The sequence below is a fragment of the Ceratotherium simum genome, unplaced genomic scaffold, assembly GCF_057802395.1.
Source record: "Ceratotherium simum simum isolate JZ-2026a unplaced genomic scaffold, ASM5780239v1 HiC_scaffold_43, whole genome shotgun sequence".
In the NCBI taxonomy this organism is placed as follows: domain Eukaryota; kingdom Metazoa; phylum Chordata; class Mammalia; order Perissodactyla; family Rhinocerotidae; genus Ceratotherium; species Ceratotherium simum.
The window spans coordinates 9453056-9469181 of record NW_028261259.1 but is presented as its reverse complement, the minus strand read 5'-3'; the positions used below and the strand labels follow the sequence as shown (position 1 = coordinate 9469181).

General features: G+C 44.6%; 1 long non-coding RNA gene and 1 pseudogene across 1 annotated transcript; one reads left to right on the top strand and one right to left on the bottom strand.

Moving 5' to 3' along the window:
* The window catches only part of LOC147911577 (vomeronasal type-2 receptor 116-like), a 32591-nt pseudogene extending 31789 nt beyond the window's left edge, over positions 1-802 (bottom strand).
* Positions 803-4606: 3804 nt separating this feature from the next.
* Positions 4607-15610, top strand: LOC147911576 (uncharacterized). Its single transcript, XR_015551197.1, has 4 exons — positions 4607-4667; positions 6832-6894; positions 11500-11562; positions 15578-15610. It is a non-coding gene; the product is annotated as an uncharacterized LOC147911576 (long non-coding RNA).
* Positions 15611-16126: the final 516 nt, after the last annotated feature.

Here is a 16126-nt window from a genome sequence, read left to right as displayed (position 1 = left end):
GGAGGTGGTCTCAGCTGGAATCTAGCCTCAGCCTAATCCCATGGAGAGCCCTGTAGCCTGAACAACACCACCGAATTGATCTCACCTTGGGGCGAGGGCTGGCTTTTTGTACCTCTGTGACCACCAGTTATTGGCTGTGGGCTGGGTCAGAGGGCTTGTGCAGCTGTTGGACTGGAAAGCAGTCCTCTGGGGAAGGGGAAGCTGTGAGCTGTGAGCAGGCAACACCCAAGGAAGCTGGGGGATGGGTGCACCAGCTGCTCAAGGGTGGCTGGACAGGGAGGCATCAACAGTGTCTGCTACAGGGGGCTTCAATTAGTTTAGGATGACTGGGGTTTTGGGGGAGTGGGGAGGCTACGGGGGAGACCAGTGTAAGATGAGGCAGGGTCTCGAGTACCATATTAATGAGCCTGGACTTCATCCTGAAGGTAATAGGGAGCCATGGGAGGGTTTAGAACACAGAAGGAGCATGGTCAAGGTGGGCAGGGCTTCCCTGGAGCCCCCCACACACACTGTGAGGGTGAGTGACATCTCTGGGGCTCCTCCAGGGTGACCTCTTCCGTCTTGAGTGTCCTTAGATTTCCCCTTTGCTGGGAAAGTCACAAGGGGTTAGGTTTCTGCAATCGCTTGACTAGAATGGTTCATTTCCTCCACCCCATCCTTCCCCTTTTTCTCCTCTTACGCCTTCCCTCATCCCTGCAGGACCTCTGCGGTCCAGATTTTATAGCCTTGGTCACTTCTTTTGGGTTTGAATGGTGAATGGCATCTTGTGTGCTCAGTCACTCACCAAGACCCCAGACCCCATCTGTGGTAGGTAGAATAATGTGGCTCCCCACCCCAAGTTGCCCACATCCTAATCCCTAGAATCTGTGAATATATGACCTTACACAGAAAAAGGGACTTTGCAGATGTGATTAAGTGAAGGATCTTGAGATGGGGAGATTTTTCTGGATTATCCAGGCGGGTCCAATGTAATCACAAGGGTCCTTTTAAGAGGGAGGCACAAGGGTCAGAGAGAGAGAATAAGAGAAGGAGATGGAGGTGGAGAGAGAGAGAGAGAGAGAGAGAGAGAGAGAGATTGGGATCTATGTGTCTGTGTACCTATATATGTATCTATGTTTCTATGTATTTACGTATCTATATATGTATGCATGTATGTACACATGTATGTATGTACGTATGTATGTATGTATGTATGTATGTATGTGTGTATCTATCTATCTATCTATCTATCTATCTATCTATCTATCTATCTATAGAGAGGGTGAGAGAGAGAAAGAGGAAAAGGTAGAAGAAGAAGAGAGAGAGAGAGATTTGAAGCGAGAGATTTGAGGAGGCTACGCTGCTGGCTTTGAAGCTGGAAGAAGGGGTCTTGAGCTAAAGAATGCAGGTGGCCTCCAGAAGCTGGAAAAGGCAAGGAGCGGATTCTCCTCTGGAGCTTCCAGATGGAACACAGACCAGCTGCCATCTTGATTTCGGCCTCATAAGACTCATGTGGGACTCTGACTTCCAGCCCTGTGACATAATAAATTTGTGTTGTGTCAAGCTTCTAAGTTTGTGGTGATTCATTATGGCAGCAGCAGAAGACTCATTCATCACCTCATCCCATTCCCATCCCCAGGAGGAATCTGGGCTTGATCAGAAAACCTTCCAATTCCTTAATGCAACCTCCAAAAGTCAACTCTTCCTTCTGTCTCAGACTCCCCACCCACATCCTGATGTTACCCCAATTCTCTTCCTACTTCCCAAATTCCTCTCCATCTCCACAGCCCCTGTCCTAGACCAGACCACCACCACTCTTTTCTCTCTCTTGGATGAGCCTCACTTTCTCCCTGTCACCCCGCCCATGACCACATCCTGTGCAACACCCACTCTACACAGCACAAGTGTTGTAAAACACCAACCTGCCCATACTCCCTTCCTGAACCTCCTTAAATTGTCCTGAGGATAAAGCCTCAACCCTTTCACCCACTTCAGAAGATACTGGATGAAATGACCTTTGGCGACCTCTTCAATTCAATTGTGGCTGGTACCATGCCTCCTATGAGTAGCTGTAGCCATTTGGCATAGTGGGATAATCATATTGACAACAGTAACTAATACTCTTGAGCATTTAATCTGTCACGCAGGATTTTTTGATTTTATCACATGAAACCTCAAACCTTATGAAGTTATTATCGTCATTTTACTGATGGGGAAACATTGCTTCTCAGTGTGTTAGTTACTTCTGGCTGTGTAACAAATTACTCCAAAACTTAACAGCTTTAAACAACATATTTTTATTTTCTTATACTGTATCGGGGTCAGGCATCTGGAGGTGGCCTAGCTCGGTGGTTCTAGATTGAGGTCTCTAATGAGGTGGCAGTCGAGCAGAGGGCTGGAGATCTGAGTTCCTCCTCACAGGGGCTTCGCCACTGCACTGCTTGAGTGTCATAACAGCGTGGTGACGGGCTTCCCCTCAGTGAGTGATCCTGGAAAGAGAGAGCACGGAGGAAGCCACAATGACTCTTACAACCTCAGGTGTCTCAGATGTCACACAATGTCACATCCTCCTTTTCCTGTTCATTAGAAGCAAGTCACTAAATCCAGCTCACACTCAAGGAGAGAGGAATTAGGCTCCCCCTCTTGAACGCAGGAGTATCAAAGAATTTGTGGACATCTGTTAAAGCTACCCCATTGGTCTTTCTGCCTCTAGGGTCCACACTCCTGGACGCATTGCACAAGGATTATAGAAGAAAGTGCAAGTCCCAGCATGCCCTCCCAGGTAGCAATGTTACCAGACATTACTGCATCCCTTCCACAGTGATCCTTTGGGACAGGACCTATTGTTATTCCTATTCTCCAGATGAAGAAACTGAGGCCCAGAGAGGCAAGTCACCTCCCAAGGTCACTTTGGGAATATCTTGCAGAGTCAGCATTTGATCCCAGGTCTGTCTGACCTCAGACCCTATCACTGTGATAGCCAACGCTTGGAGATTTCCTGTGTGCCAGGCTCTGTTCCAGGCACGTCACATATGACCACTCCTCGGATGTTCATGTCAGCCACACGAAGTGGATCCTCCCATTGCTGGGCCCATCTTATAGATGGGAATGTTGGGGCATAGAGAGATTGAGAAGTTGCCCAGGACAACACATGACTGGCAAGCGGTGGAAATGGGATTTGAACCCCCCAGCAAGCTGGTTCCAGAGTCTGCTTTTACCCTCCAGTGCTTCTCAAACACAACACAGCTCTGTTTATCCTCCTTCTTGGTGGAATTTGCTGCATTTTCATGCTGGCTCTTAACTGCAGCCTCACTGGGGCAGGGTCCCTTGATGAATCTGCTTCAGTGATCATAACTCCAAGATGGGTATCTTGCCTTGCACAGATCAAAAGGGAGAATGCAAAGACAAGTGGGGCTTTTCTTCCCAAGAACTTGGGGCTGGTCTTTCCATCTCACTTTTTAGCTTGTAGCAGATACTCTTGGTGCCTGCCCACCCCCGTGACCCTCAACCCCTCAAGGCACACTAGACTGACATCTGCCAGCCACTGCATTTTGTTATCAAGAGGGTTACACTCTGGAGCCTCAATCTGTGAGTGACGGGAGCTGGTGGATAAACACCCCAGTTCCTTCGCCCCTCAGTTGGGATAACTCTGAAGAGTGCTGTCTATGCTGCCTTCCAAAGGTGCCAGGGAGATTACGATCCAGTTTCTCGCTATGTAACCTGCTTGATAACACACCCACTGTGGGCTCTTTCCCTTCCCTATCTCACTTCCCCCCTTAGCTAGCTGGAGTTTTTGGGTACCTCCTTGATGAACTACTCTTACCAGAATTCTTGTCTCAGCATCTGCTTCTGGGGGACCCCAACTAAGGCATTACTGGACCTCCATATGTATGAGATTGTGCATGTGTGTGTGTTGGGTTGGGTTGGAGAGCTGGGAATGGGGTGGGAGTATTGTTGTGCATTGTGGTGATGATGGATATGATCAGATATAGTGGAGAGCTGAAGGCAGATGAAATGATTATACTCTAGACCTTGGATTCAGAGGGTCCTGGATTCAAATTTCAGGTCCAAGTAATCGTGGACAAGTCACATCTCTTCTCCAAGCCTCAGTTTCCTTTTGTATTTTTTGGTAAAATAGGTGGGGGTGGGAATCCCTACTTTACGATGTTGACATGATGATGAAATTAAATTTTGTTGGCAATGTGTCTACACAGTGCCTGGTACATGATGGCTATGGTGCTTATTTTTATGGAGCAGGCTGGGAAGAGACCCTTGAGTTTGGGCTTGCCTCATCGGGGTCAAGTGGTGGAAGCCCATTTATCATTGGGTGCAATGGAAGAAGGTGATGACAGATGGGAGGTAAATGTTGGTGGGGAAAGAAAAAAGAGAGCAGGAGGGAAGGAGAGAGAGATGGAGAGAGAGAACATAGTGACACAGCAGCCAGACCAATTTTTCTTCACAGTAATGAGAGGAGAAAAAAAGGGGTTTGCCACCCTGTCCTCATTTAGTGGGAGCAACTCAGCAAAAAGAGTCATGATATTCTCACAGTGTTGAGAAATTCCAGCTCCACCCCTGCCCTCTTCCCACACTTTCTGTAATTGAAAACCCAGAGAACAGAGAAAAGGTTCCCCTCTTTGAATGACAGAAACACAGCACGATGTGGACCTTCATCTTGCTCCTCTTCTGGGGTGAGTGTGAGGCTGAATGGGGCACTCGGGAAAGCCTGGGCTGGAAACAGGCTGTAGGAAAAAGGGAGGGCCATGGACCGTCCAGCCAAGAGATCATAAATGTAGGTTGGACACTGCAAACACCTTTATTGGGGGACCTTTGACAAAAATCACTCTAGCTCAGGGAATTCCATCTGTCAGGGCAGAATTCCTTTATAGCCATTCGTTTGACATGTATTTCCTGAGTACCTACTATGTATCAGGAGCTGTTCTAGGCAGTGAGGATAGAGAAGTGAATAAACAGACGAGGTTCCTACTCTCATGGGGCTAAAATCCTATTGGGAGGGGTTGGGCAGAAAAGAAGCCACTAACAGTAGCAGCAACCACCCACTTACCATCGTTCTAAGTTCCTCAAATATAGAATGCACTCAACCTTCACAGAATTTCTCTGATATTGGGTCATCAATAGCTCCATTTTACAAAGGAGAAAACTGAGGCAAAAGAGATTAAATATCTTGCCCAAGACCACATAGCTGGCAAGGGGTGGAGCCAGGATTTAAAACCAGGCAGTCGGGTCCAGAATCTGCATGCTTTATCGCGACACTATGCTACCCAAAACAATAAACAAAAGCATTTCACTTAATAATAAGTTCTATGAAAGAAGTTGTTATAGAGTATGACTGGGGGTTGTATTGAAGGCAGAAGTCAGGAAAGACATTTCTGAGGGGATGATATTTGTGCTGAGATCAGAACAATGAGATGGAGACTTTCTGTCTGTCCTCTTATTGCTTCTTCTTTAGGTGTCAGTTTGTCTTGGTATTGTTTATCTTCTATGTTGTGGTTTCCTTGACATGTCTTGTGAGATTTGGGTCCAAATCTAAGAATGAGGGATCTTTTCTAAGTGACAAGTGTGGGTTTCCTCTGCTGTTGTAGAGTTTCTCCTGTTTTATGAAGGAGGAAACTTAGGTGTGATGAGATTAAATAACATTCTTGAGGCCACATGGGCAGTAATTGGTGAAGCCAGATTTTTAAACCTGCATATTTTGATGCCGGATTTGGTATGCTTAAATATGATACTCTGTTGCCTCTAAGATGATTCATGAGCAAGACAATTTCAGTTAGTGATGGTGAGTTGGAGTGTTGGGAGTTTGAGTCTATGGGACTGGTTGACTGGAAGGCTTCATCAGAAGGAGCTGGTAAGTCATGGACTCCAAATGCAGGAATGCAGAGTTGTTGCTTTGGGGTGTCAGCACTGGTATTAGCCATTAGCACCCCTCGTTATACCCTGAAGTCAACCAGCAAAGAGTAGTGATGATGACTTTGATGATGTTGATGGTGAGGGTGATGATAATGGTGGTGGTGGTGGTGACGATGGTGATCGTGATGATGATGGTGGTGATGAAGATGATGATGGTGGTCATGATGATGGTGGTGATGATGATGATGGTGGTGGTGATGATGGTGATGATGATGGTAGTGGTGGTGGTGATGATGAAGAGGATGATGATGGCAGTGGTGGTGGTGGCAGTCGTGATGATGAAGATGATAATGATGGTAGTGATGATGAAGGTGATAACGATGGTGGTAATGATGATGAGGATTGTGGTGGTGATGCTAGTCATGATGATGGTGGTGACAATAATAATGATGATGATGATGATGATGATGATGATGATGATGATGATGTTGGGGAAGAGCTAAATGCTGGAGGACTACACTGCCTTTTAGATATTTTAAAAAACTAATTGCCCCACCCTTTCATGAAATTTTAATGCCACAGATAGACTGTACATCTATTTGTGTATTATATGTATATCTATATGTGTCTTATACATGAAAGAGTAAAATTTTTTTCATCTTTCCCAAAAGAACGAAGTTTTGCCCTTTTGGGGGAGATATCATTCCTTTTGAGAATGCGTGTTTTATTGTACGTTTTTGAAAACCGGCTGGAGCTATTTTTGTAATTGAAAAGAAAATGAATACAACCAAAATGAAAAACCAAAATAAAGTGCAGAAAAGCAGGAATGGTGGCTGTGAAGATTATGTGAAATCATGTATGTTTCTCACTCAATTGGGTCTCTCCTGTAAGCTCATCAAACCTGAGGCCATGCCAGGAGTAATTTTTAAGGTTGAGCCCAAAGAGCTTCTTGCTGGTTCACGGTATTTTTCTTTTCTTTCTACACAGTGTGTCGTGGTATATGTAGCTACGAAATATTCACATCAACCCCACCGGAATCAACGACACAGCGTAAGTTGGTCCAAAAGAATCCATATGTCCAACGTGGTGGGAGGATGTTTTCTGGAGATGAGATTCTTTTGTTCAGAGGCTGACAGCTGGTCACTTGCTAAGAGTTAGTTAGTGGCAGAACAAGGCATAACTTCCAGGTCTCCTGGTTCCCACTCCAGGCTCTTTCCTTTATACCTTAGACTTGCTGTGTGACCTCAGGCAAGTCACATAACCTCTCTGATCTTCAGTTTCCTCAGCTATGTAATACAGATAACAAGGTTTCTATCCCACAGGGATGTTGTGAATCATAACAGCATCGTGACTGGCTTCCCCTCAGTGAGTGATCCTGGAAAGAGAGAGCACGGAGGAAGCCACAATGACTCTTACAACCTCAGGTGTCTCAGATGTCACACAATGTCACATCCTCCTTTTCCTGTTCATTAGAAGCAAGTCACTAAATCCAGCTCACACTCAAGGAGAGAGGAATTAGGCTCCCCCTCTTGAACGCAGGAGTATCAAAGAATCTGTGGACATTTGTTAAAGCTACCCCGTTGGTCTTTCTGCCTCTAAGGTCCACACTCCTGGATGCATTGAACAAGGATTATAGAAGAAAGTGCTAGTCCCAGCATCCCCTCCCAGGTAGCAATGTTACCAGACATTACTGCTTCCTTCCACAATGATCCTTTGGGACAGGACCTATTGTTATTCCTATTCTCCAGATGAAGAAACTGAGGCCCAGAGAGGCAAGTCACCTCCCAAGGTCACTTTGGGAATATCTTGCAGAGTCAGCATTTGATCCCAGGTCTGTCTGACCTCAGACCCTATCACTGTGATAGCCAACGCTTGGAGATTTCCTGTGTGCCAGGCTCTGTTCCAGGCACGTCACATATGACCACTCCTCGGATGTTCATGTCAGCCACACGAAGTAGATCCTCCCATTACTGGGCCCATCTTATAGATGGGAATGTTGGGGCATAGAGAGATTGAGAAGTTGCCCGGGACAACACATGACTGGCAAGCGGTGGAAATGGGATTTGAACCCCCAGCAAGCTGGTTCCAGAGTCTGCTTTTACCCTCCAGTGCTTCTCAAACACAACACAGCTCTGTTTATCCTCCTTCTTGGTGGAATTTGCTGCATTTTCATGCTGGCTCTTAACTGCAGCCTCACTGGGGCAGGGTCCCTTGATGAATCTGCTTCAGTGATCATAACTCCAGGATGGGTATCTTGCCTTGCACAGATCAAAAGGGAGAATGCAAAGACAAGTGGGGCTTTTCTTCCCAAGAACTTGGGGCTGGTCTTTCCATCTCACTTTTTAGCTTGTAGCAGATACTCTTGGTGCCTGCCCACCCCCGTGACCCTCAACCCCTCAAGGCACACTAGACTGACATCTGCCAGCCACTGCATTTTGTTATCAAGAGGGTTACACTCTGGAGCCTCAATCTGTGAGTGACGGGAGCTGGTGGATAAACACCCCAGTTCCTTCGCCCCTCAGTTGGGATAACTCTGAAGAGTGCTGTCTATGCTGCCTTCCAAAGGTGCCAGGGAGATTACGATCCAGTTTCTCGCTATGTAACCTGCTTGATAACACACCCACTGTGGGCTCTTTCCCTTCCCTATCTCACTTCCCCCCTTAGCTAGCTGGAGTTTTTGGGTACCTCCTTGATGAACTACTCTTACCAGAATTCTTGTCTCAGCATCTGCTTCTGGGGGACCCCAACTAAGGCATTATTGGACCTCCATATGTATGAGATTGTGCATGTGTGTGTGTTGGGTTGGGTTGGAGAGCTGGGAATGGGGTGGGAGTATTGTTGTGCATTGTGGTGATGATGGATATGATCAGATATAGTGGAGAGCTGAAGGCAGATGAAATGATTATACTCTAGACCTTGGATTCAGAGGGTCCTGGATTCAAATTTCAGGTCCAAGTAATCGTGGACAAGTCACATCTCTTCTCCAAGCCTCAGTTTCCTTTTGTATTTTTTGGTAAAATAGGTGGGGGTGGGAATCCCTACTTTACGATGTTGACATGATGATGAAATTAAATTTTGTTGGCAATGTGTCTACACAGTGCCTGGTACATGATGGCTATGGTGCTTATTTTTATGGAGCAGGCTGGGAAGAGACCCTTGAGTTTGGGCTTGCCTCATCGGGGTCAAGTGGTGGAAGCCCATTTATCATTGGGTGCAATGGAAGAAGGTGATGACAGATGGGAGGTAAATGTTGGTGGGGAAAGAAAAAAGAGAGCAGGAGGGAAGGAGAGAGAGATGGAGAGAGAGAACATAGTGACACAGCAGCCAGACCAATTTTTCTTCACAGTAATGAGAGGAGAAAAAAAGGGGTTTGCCACCCTGTCCTCATTTAGTGGGAGCAACTCAGCAAAAAGAGTCATGATATTCTCACAGTGTTGAGAAATTCCAGCTCCACCCCTGCCCTCTTCCCACACTTTCTGTAATTGAAAACCCAGAGAACAGAGAAAAGGTTCCCCTCTTTGAATGACAGAAACACAGCACGATGTGGACCTTCATCTTGCCCCTCTTCTGGGGTGAGTGTGAGGCTGAATGGGGCACTCGGGGAAGCCTGGGCTGGAAACAGGCTGTAGGAAAAAGGGAGGGCCATGGACCGTCCAGCCAAGAGATCATAAATGTAGGTTGGACACTGCAAACACCTTTATTGGGGGACCTTTGACAAAAATCACTCTAGCTCAGGGAATTCCATCTGTCAGGGCAGAATTCCTTTATAGCCATTCGTTTGACATGTATTTCCTGAGTACCTACTATATATCAGGAGCTGTTCTAGGCAGTGAGGATAGAGAAGTGAATAAACAGACGAGGTTCCTACTCTCATGGGGCTAAAATCCTATTGGGAGGGGTTGGGCAGAAAAGAAGCCACTAACAGTAGCAGCAACCACCCACTTACCATCGTTCTAAGTTCCTCAAATATAGAATGCACTCAACCTTCACAGAATTTCTCTGATATTGGGTCATCAATAGCTCCATTTTACAAAGGAGAAAACTGAGGCAAAAGAGATTAAATATCTTGCCCAAGACCACATAGCTGGCAAGGGGTGGAGCCAGGATTTAAAACCAGGCAGTCGGGTCCAGAATCTGCATGCTTTATCGCGACACTATGCTACCCCAAATAATAAACAAAAGCATTTCACTTAATAATAAGTGCTATGAAAGAAGTTGTTATAGAGTATGACTGGGGGTTGTATTGAAGGCAGAAGTCAGGAAAGACATTTCTGAGGGGATGATATTTGTGCTGAGATCAGAACAATGAGATGGAGACTTTCTTTCTGTCCTCTTATTGCTTCTTCTTTAGGTGTCAGTTTGTCTTGGTATTGTTTATCTTCTGTGTTGTGGTTTCCTTGACATGTCTTGTGAGATTTGGGTCCAAATCTAAGAATGAGGGATCTTTTCTAAGTGACAAGTGTGGGTTTCCTCTGCTGTTGTAGAGTTTCTCCTATTTTATGAAGGAGGAAACTTAGGTGTGATGAGAATAAATAACATTCTTGAGGCCACACGGTCAGTAATTGGTGAAGCCAGATTTTTAAACCTGCATATTTTGATGCCAGATTTGGTATGCTTAAATATGATTCTCTGTTGCCTCTAAGACGATTCATGAGCAAGAGAATTTCAGTTAGTGATGGTGAGTTGGAGTGTTGGGAGTTTGAGTCTATGGGACTGGTTGACTGGAAGGCTTCATCAGAAGAAGCTGGTAAGTCATGGACTCCAAATGCAGGAATGCAGAGTTGTTGCTTTGGGGTGTCAGCACTGGTATTAGCCATTAGCACCCCTCGTTATGCCCTGAAGTCAACCAGCAAAGAGTAGTGATGATGACTTTGATGATGTTGATGGTGAGGGTGATGATAATGGTGGTGGTGGTGGTGATGGTGGTGATGGTGATGATGATGGTGGTGATGATGATGATGGTGGTGGTGGTGGTGATGATGAAGAGGATGATGATGGCAGTGGTGGTGGTGGCAGTCGTGATGATGAAGATGATAATGATGGTGGTGATGATGAAGGTGATAACGATGGTGGTGATGATGAGGATTGTGGTGGTGATGTTAGTGATGATGATGGTGGTGACAATAATAATGATGATGATGATGATGATGATGATGTTGGGGAAGAGCTAAATGCTGGAGGACTACACTGCCTTTTAGATATTTATAAAAACTAATTGCCCCACCCTCTCATGAAATTTTAATACCACAGATAGACTGTACATCTATTTGTGTATTATATGTATATCTATATGTGTCTTATACATGAAAGAGTAAAATTTTTTTCATCTTTCCCAAAAGAACGAAGTTTTGCCCTTTTGGGGGAGATGTCATTCCTTTTGAGAATGCGTGTTTTATTGTACATCTTTGAAAACCGGCTGGAGCTATTTTTGTAATTGAAAAGAAAATGAATACAACCAAAATGAAAAACCAAAATAAAGTGCAGAAAAGCAGGAATGGTGGCTGTGAAGATTATGTGAAATCATGTATGTTTCTCACTCAATTGGGTCTCTCCTGTAAGCTCATCAAACCTGAGGCCATGCCAGGAGTAATTTTTAAGGTTGAGCCCAAAGAGCTTCTTGCTGGTTCACGGTATTTTTCTTTTCTTTCTACACAGTGTGTCGTGGTATATGTAGCTACGAAATAGTCACATCAACCCCACCGGAATCAACGACACAGCGTAAGTTGGTCCAAAAGAATCCATATGTCCAACGTGGTGGGAGGATGTTTCCTGGAGACGAGATTCTTTTGTTCAGAGGCTGACAGCTGGTCACTTGCTAAGAGTTAGTTAGTGGCAGAACAAGGCACAACTTCCAGGTCTCCTGGTTCCCACTCCAGGCTCTTTCCTTTGTACCTTAGACTTGCTGTGTGACCTCAGGCAAGTCACATAACCTCTCTGATCTTCAGTTTCCTCAGCTATGAAATACAGATAACAAGGTTCCTATCCCACAGGGATGTTGTGAAGCTTGAATCAAAAGAGGTAACTTTGTAAACCACCTGGTATGTGTAATAAGAACTTCATAAATGGTAGTGTGGTGGGCATTGGGATGAAATTTAATCAAACTACAACTCAATGTGAAAAAAATACCTTTTTTTTAATGTTTAATTAAGAATTCTCATTTTCCATATAAGCTCTTGCTGGATAGAGGAGGAAAACGTTGTCAGCTCTTAGTGTTCTCAGTGTCTCAGTTTCTCGGTTTAGTCTTATTTGGGAAACCCAGTTTATATTGTGTGAAGACTTAATCTTTCAAAATTTCTTACCCTGCTCTTGTTCCTCCCAAGATGGCATCTGGGTGTTTGTGTAAGGGAAGCTTATGGGATCTTGCAGCTGTGAAGTGTGGACTCTGGGTGGGGTGCTTTGTCTACTGATGGAGCATGGTTCTACCTTGGTTCTTGCTTGTCCATCAATCCTCTCAGAAGCTCGGCATCTCCCAGGGGTCCATGCAGTAGCTCCTGGTTTCCATGTCCAGGCTACAGAAACCAAAAGAGTTTTCTTGGGTCACCTACTAGCTCTCCCTGTCTGCTTGTTCTAATCCTTGGCCCCCACACCATGTTGGATGTGGCAACAGCAGAAAGAAAGCTTTTGTTGGGAGAAGTCACCCCTTAGCCTTGATGCCCCTAAATTCACCCACTCCTATCTGGAAGTCTCTGAGGTGACCCATCTCCACTTACATTTAGCCTTGAGGTGAGATGGCAGAGAAGCAGGAATCCTGGTGAGTCTTCTTCATCTTATCTCTCTTTTAGCTTCCCACAGTTTTCTTTCTGCCTGTATAAAGGTATATCCCTTACACCATATCCTGAGTCCTTTCTACACCACAGCTTAATGAAGCCTCTATCTTCAAGTCCTCCAAGACTGGCTATTGAAAAAAAATTTATTGAGATATGTTATAACATTGTGCAAGTGTAAGGCATACAATGTGTTGATTTGATACAGTTACATATTGCACAATGATTACCACCATAGCATTAGCTAAGACCTTCATCACCTCACTTAATTACCATTTTTTTTTGTGGTGAGAACATTTAAGATCTAGTCTTAGCAACTTTTAAGTATATAACATAGTATTGTAAACTATAGTTACCATTCTGTACTTTAGACTCCCTAAACTTATGCATCTTATAAGGCTTTGCTGTCAAGATTATTGTCTTGCTGAGAACTCCAAAACCCAATTTGGTAATGAAAATCTGAACACTATCGTTTGGCTGTCATTGTGTGTCTGCAGCTAAGACATCTTAAATTTTCCTGAATGAGATGAAATTCTTTGGCAGAATGGGTTTGAGGAGGGGGGGTCACATCCCTATAAGTGGAAAAGAGAAAATTACATCAATATATTCCCAAAAAGGTCATCCTTGATTTTAAAAAACTATTATTTTTTTAATAATAAAAGTCTTTAATAAAATTTTTAATAAACTTGTGCCCAGAAAGCCTTTGGTTGGTGAGAAAGAGATTGTACTAATCTCCACAGTTCTGGGATGCCGCCCAAGCCTGGCACAGCATGGGGAAGTTAGGTGGATAAATAAAGAATATGTGCCCCACAGAGAGAGTGTGAGAAAAGTACAGGAGAGGGATGTACATGGAATTTATAAACGGGAATTCAAAAAGCTTAACATTGGAGAAAATTTGGTACTATCGGGATTAAAAATGCATAAGCATGGGTGTGTCAACTTTGTGAGAGTTCATTGAACTGTACACTTATATTTGCACTTTTATATATATATATATTACACTTAGTAAAATATTATCAAAATGCACATATGCTTGACACAGCAATTCTTTGTCCAGGAATTTACTCCAAAGAAATAATCATATAACATAGAGAGATATCTCACTATACACTCAAGGGTGTGCATGTTAGTACTATCCTGGTAACAACCTGGTATAAACTAAATGTTTGTTTACACTCAGGGACTGGTTGGGTAAATTGTTATGTTGCTTAAGGTAACTCTAGCTACTGTAACAAATAAACCCAAAACTGTCAGTGGCTTAATAAAAATAAATTTAATTCTTGTTTATTTAAGAGTCCAATGCAGATATTTCTGGCTAGTGAGTGGGTTCCTCCATGCGATGATTCAGGGACCCAGATCCTTCTGTATTGTGGCTCAGCCAAGCTAGGGTCTCGGAGTCTTCTGCAGACAGTGGCAGAAGGGGAAAGAAACAGTGGAGAAGGCGCACCCAATTTATAAAAGCCTAGGCCTGGCCGTGACACATGTCATGTCTGCTCACAGTCACATGACCATACCTGGATGCAAGGTGAGCTGGGAAATGTAGTCCATGGTTGGGCAGCTGCCTCCTAGTGACAATTCCACACCGTGGAAAGGGGAGTGTTGAGTTTTTGTTTGATCTTTGTCTACCTAGCTATCTCTGGCGCAGCTATAGATCATGGATACAATGGAATACTATGCAGCTGTTAAAAAGCATTGAGTTAGGTGTATACGGACTGACTAGGAAAGTTGCTCAAGATGTATTGTTTTCTTAAATTTCTATTATAGAAATATTTAAACACTCAGAGGCAGGGAAAATAGTATAAAAAATGGCCATATGCCCATTGTCCAGCTTCAACGCTTGACAAATTTTGCTTCTCTTGGTTTGCAAGACATACTGTTGAGTGAAAAAGCAAGTAGAAATAGAACAGAGCTGTCCAACAGAACTTTCCATGGTGATGGACATGTTATCAATCCACAGCAGCCACTAGTCACATGTGGTTATCGAGCAGTTGAAAAATGCCTGATATGACTGAGGAATGGCATGTTTCATTTTATTTAATTTTAATAGATTTAAGTGTAAATACTAGCTATTGTATTAGAGAGAACAGCAAATTGTAGATTGCATGATCCCATTTGTGTTAAGAAAATTATGTGAATTTATAAATTTTTTTCTATTTGATACTATATTTGCATGGCTGAGTTTGTGATTAGGACCCAGCCTTGAAGGATTCACTCCAAGCTTTTGACAATGGTTACCTCTGAGTATAAGGATGAGGGACAGGGAGATCTTCACTTTTAATTTTATACACTTCTGCATTGCTTGAATTTTTTTTTACAAAAAGCAATTATTCCCTTATTAAAAAAAAGATAAAAACAAAAGAAACAAAAAGATAGCTTACCATCTGCTTTCGGTTAATTTCCATGGAAGCAGAGCCTGAGATGAGGATTCTGGTGTGAGTAATATACGAAGAGAGGGCTCTCAGGAGACACTTGCAGACACTTGTAGGAGTGAGGGGAGCAGGATAGGGCTGGGGGAGAAACTAGCCACTCAGAAGTCATTTCAGGAAAGGTTTAGCCACAGCCCATCCCGCCAGGAGCTCTAGAGTGTGATTTGCACCAGAGACGTTCACCTGCTCAGAGGCAAGGGGATGGCTGTGCTGTTACACTCCTGCATCTGTCTGTCATCACTTCTGAACCAGTGAAACAGCTGTCAGACGAGTGTGCCAACCTGGTACAGTGGATGGGGTGTGGTGCCAAGAGTGGCTACTGTCCCACCTGTCTCACCTGGCAAGGTGTGAAGAACTCATGAGCTGATGTAGGTAAATCTCCAGGAAGAGACTGGGTTTTCTTCATCACATACCAACGCCTGCTTCCATAACTTGCCACCGTGACCTTGGCACCCAGGGAAATATGGAGCCTGGCTGGGTGAGAGGGTGGCTCATGGCCAGATCTCCAAGGCAGCTAACAACTTCTCTGATTTCTGTTTGCAGATGGGTTGCTGAATCTGACAGTGTCGGCTTTTGGTAAGAAACTCCCCCAGATTGAAGGCAATAAGGCCTTGGGCAAGCACTTCCATCTCCCAGTTTCATCATCTGATTAGTGGATATTGGGACAAACCCTACCTAATGGGATAGTTGTGAGGACTCCCCTCCATGTGGAGTTGCTAAGAGGTGGGCTCTGGAGTCACTCTTCCTGGGTTCAAATCTTGGTTCTGGTGCTCATTGCCTTGGGGACCTGAGGCATTTCAATAAATTCCCCAAGACTTCAGTTTCCTTGAAAATGAGGGCAAGAGGATTTAATTCCACAGGGTTTTGATGAGGATTAAATGAGGTGTGTACAGGCAGTGCTTAGAGTGGTACGTGGAACATGGTAAGTGCTCCATTATGTTAACACTCCCCCTCCTCCTCCCTCCCCTCCTCCCTCCCCCTCCTTGTCTCTCCCGTCCTCCTCCCTTCCCATCCTCCTCCCTCTCCTCCCTCCCCTCCTCCCTCTCCTCCTCCTCCCTCCCCGTCCTCGTCCCTCCCTTCCTCCCCCTCCTC